This window comes from Arachis hypogaea, chromosome 12 (assembly GCF_003086295.3).
Source record: "Arachis hypogaea cultivar Tifrunner chromosome 12, arahy.Tifrunner.gnm2.J5K5, whole genome shotgun sequence".
In the NCBI taxonomy this organism is placed as follows: Eukaryota; Viridiplantae; Streptophyta; class Magnoliopsida; order Fabales; family Fabaceae; genus Arachis; species Arachis hypogaea.
The window spans coordinates 77390680-77394947 of record NC_092047.1 but is presented as its reverse complement, the minus strand read 5'-3'; the positions used below and the strand labels follow the sequence as shown (position 1 = coordinate 77394947).

Here is a 4268-nt window from a genome sequence, read left to right as displayed (position 1 = left end):
CATCAATTACTTACTTCTGTAAACCCTAGTAGCTAGTTTATTATAAATAGGACTTTTTACTATTGTATTAGACATCTTTGGACGCCTAGTTCTTAGATCATGGGGGCTGGCCATTCGGCCATGCCTGGACCTTTCACTTATGTATTTTCAACGGTAGAGTTTCTACACTCCATAGATTAAGGTGTGGAGCTCTGCTGTTCCTCAAAGATTAATGCAAAGTACTATTGTTTTTCTATTTAATTCAACTTATTCCGCTTCTAAGATATTCATTCGCACTTCAACATGAATGTAATGAACGTGAAAATCATCATCATTCCCTATGAACGCGTGCCTGACAACCACTTCCGTTCTACCTTAGATTGAATGAGTATCTCTTAGATTTTTAATCAGAATCTTCGTGGTGTAAGCTAGATTGATGACGGCATTCATGAGAATCCAGAAAGTCTAAACCTTGTCTGTGGTATTCCGAGTAGGATTCAGGGATTGAATGACTGTGACGAGCTTCAAACTCGCGAGTGCTGGGCGTAGTGACAGACGCAAAAGGAGGGTGAATCCTATTCCAGTATGATTGAGAACCTCAGATGATTAGCCGTGCTGTGACAGAGCATTTGGACCATTTTCACAAGAGGATGGGATGTATCCATTGACAACGGTGATGCCCTTACATAAAGCCAGCCATGGAAAGGAGTAGGATTGATTGGATGAAGACAGCAGGAAAGCAGAGGTTCAGAGGAACGAAAGCATCTCTATGCGCTTATCTGAAATTCTCACCAATGAATTACATAAGTATTTCTATCCTTATTTTATTATTTAATTTCGAAAACTCCATAACTATTTTATATCTGCCTGACTGAGATTTACAAGGTGACTATAGCTTGCTTCATACCAACAATCTCCGTGGGATCGACCCTTACTCACGTAAGGTTTATTACTTGGACAACCCAGTGCACTTGCTGGTTAGTTGTGCGAAGTTGTGAATGAAAAGCGATTTATTAAGACGTGCGTACAGAGTTTCTGGCGCCGTTGCCTGAGATCACAATTTCGTGCACCATGTTTTTGGCGCCGTTGCCGGGGATTGTTCGAGTTTGGACAACTGACGGTTCATCTTGTTGCTCAGATTAGGTAATTTTCTTTTGTTTTATTTTCAAAAATCTTTCAAAAATTTCTCCTTTGTTTTCGAAAAAAAAATTTTAAATAAAAATATTTTCAAAAATATATTTTTCTTCAGAGTTTTTAAGAATGAATTCTAGTGTTTCATGAAGCATGTTGAAGTCTGGCTGGCTGTAAAGCCATGCCTAATTCTTCTGGAATGGGTATGTCAGGCGTGTCATGTCTGAGTTGCATACTAAAGCTTGGCTGGCTATTAAGCCATGCCTGATCCTTTGATTGGAGCTTTAGACTAAAGAGCATAAGATTCCTGGAATTCATATTAAAAATTTTGGAATCCTTATTTTCTTTTTCGAAATGATTTTCGAAAAAATTAAAAGAAAATACAAAAAAATCATAAAATCATAAAAATCAAAAAAAAATATTTCTTGTTTGAGTCTTGAGTCAGATTTAAAGTTTGGTGTCAATTGCATATTCATCTTGCATTTTTCGAAAATTCATGCATTCATAGTGTTCTTCATGATCTTCAAGTTGTTCTTAGTAAGTCTTCTTGTTTGATCTTGATGTTTTCATGTTTTGTGTCTTTTCTTATTTTTCATGTGCATTTTTGCATCCATAGAGTCTAAATATGAAAGATTTCTAAGTTTGGTGTCTTGCATGCTTTCTTTGCATTAAAAATTTTTCAAAAATAAGTTCTTGATGTTCATCTTGACATTCAAAGTGTTCTTGGTGTTCATCTTGACATTCATAGCATTCTTGCATGCATTCATTGTTTTGATCTAAAAATTCCATGCATTGAGCATTTTTAGTGTTTTTCTCTCTCATCATAAAAATTCAAAAAAAAAATAAAAAAAAAATATCTTTCCCTTTTTCTCTCTTAAAATTTCGAAAATCAGATTTGACTTTTTCAAAAATTTTTAAAATCTAGTTGTTTTTATGAGTCAAATCAAATTTTCAATTTAAAAATCTTATCTTTTTCAAAATCTTTTTCAAAAATCAAATCTTTTTCATTTTTCTTAGTTATTTTCGAAAATTACAAAAATATTTTTCAAAAATCTTTTCTTAATTTTATCTCATAATTTTCGAAAAAAACATCATCAATTAATGTTTTGATTCAAAAATTTCAAGTTTGTTACTTGCTTGTTAAGAAAGATTCAAACTTTAAGTTCTAGAATCATATCTTGTGATTTCTTGTGAATCAAGTCATTAATTGTGATTTTTAAAAAAAATCAAATCTTTTTCAAAAAACTAATTTCAATCATATCTTTTCAAAAATATCTTCTTATCTTATCTTTTTCAAAAATTTGATTTCAAAATATCTTTTCTAACTTCCTAACTTCTTATCTTTTCAAAATTTGTTTCAACTAACTAACTAACTTTTTGTTTGTTTCTTATCTTTTTTAAAACTACCTAACTAACTCTCTCTCTCTAGTTTTCGAAAATATCTTCCCTCTTTTTCAAAAATTCTTTTTAATTAACTAATTATTTTAATTTTTGATTTTAATTTTCGAAAATTACTAACCTTTTTCAAAAACTATTTTCGAAAATCACTAACCCTTTTTCAAAAATAATTTTCGAAAATCCTTCTCCCTCATCTCCTTCTAATTATTTATTCATCTACTAACACTTCTCTTCATCTCACTTCACTGCTCCTATCTTTACCCTTGTGTTTGGATTCTTCATTTTTCTTCACCCATATTCCTTTTCTTCTTCTACTAACAATAAGGAACCTCTTTACTGTGACATAGAAGATTCCTCTTCTTTTCTTGTTCTCTTCTCTTTCTTATGAGCAGGAACAAGGAAAAATGCATTCTTGTTGAAGCTGATCCAAAACCTGAAAGAACTCTGGAGAGGAAACTAAGAGAAGCTAAATTGCAACAATCCAGAGACAACCTTATTGAAAATTTCAAACAAGTAAAGGAGATGGTAGCCGAACCCAACAACAATAATGCAAGAAGAATGCTTGATGACTTTACTACACCAAATTCCAATTTACATGGAAGAAGCATCTCCATTCCTGCCATTGGAGCAAACAATTTTGAGCTGAAACCTCAATTAGTTTCTCTGATGCAGCAGAACTGCAAGTTTCATGGACTTCCATCTAAAGATCCTTTTCAGTTCTTAACTGAATTCTTGCAGATATGTGATACTGTTAAGACTAATGGAGTAGATCCTGAAGTCTACAGGCTCATGCTTTTCCCTTTTGCTGTAAGAGACAGAGCTAGAATATGGTTGGACTCTCAACCTAAGGATAGCCTGAACTCTTGGGATAAGCTGGTCAAGGCTTTCTTAGCCAAGTTCTTTCCTCCTCAAAAGCTGAGTAAGCTTAGAGTGGATGTTCAAACCTTCAGACAGAAAGAAGGTGAATCCCTCTATGAAGCTTGGGAGAGATACAAAGGACTGACCAAAAAGTGTCCTTCTGACATGCTTTCAGAATGGACCATCCTGGATATATTCTATGATGGTCTATCTGAATTGGCAAAAATGTCATTGGATACTTCTGCAGGTGGATCCATTCACCTAAAGAAAACGCCTGCAGAAGCTCAAGAACTTATTGACATGGTTGCTAATAACCAGTTCATGTACACTTCTGAGAGGAATCCTGTGAGTAATGGGATGCCTATGAAGAAAGAAGTTCTTGAAATTGATACTCTGAATGCCATATTGGCTCAGAATAAAATATTGACTCAGCAAGTCAATATGATTTCTTAGAGTCTGAATGGAATGCAAGCTGCATCCAATAGTACTCAAGAGGCATCTTCTGAAGAAGAAGCTTATGATCCTGAAAACCCTGCAATAGCAGAGGTAAATTACTTAGGTGAACCTTATGGAAACACCTATAACCCCTCATAGAGAAATCACCCAAATCTCTCATGGAAGGATCAACAAAAGCCTCAACAAGGCTTTAATAATGGTGGAAGAAATAGATTTAACAATAGTAAACCTTTTCCATCATTCACTCAGCAACAGACAGAGAACTCTGAACAAAATACCTCTAATTTAGCAAACTTAGTCTCTGATCTATCTAAGGCCACTGTAAGTTTCATGAATGAAACAAGGTCCTCCATTAGAAATTTGGAAGCACAAGTGGGCCAGCTGAGTAAAAGGATCACTGAAATCCCTCCTAGTACTCTCCCAAGCAATACAGAAGAAAATCCAAA

At 34.2% G+C, this 4268-nt stretch overlaps 1 non-coding gene across 1 annotated transcript; it reads right to left on the bottom strand.

The window, feature by feature from the left end:
* Positions 1–3429: 3429 nt before the first annotated feature.
* LOC112731902 (small nucleolar RNA R71) lies at positions 3430–3537 on the bottom strand. The gene has a single exon (XR_003167652.1). It is a non-coding gene; the product is annotated as a small nucleolar RNA R71 (small nucleolar RNA).
* Between the last annotated feature and the right edge of the window lie 731 nt (positions 3538–4268).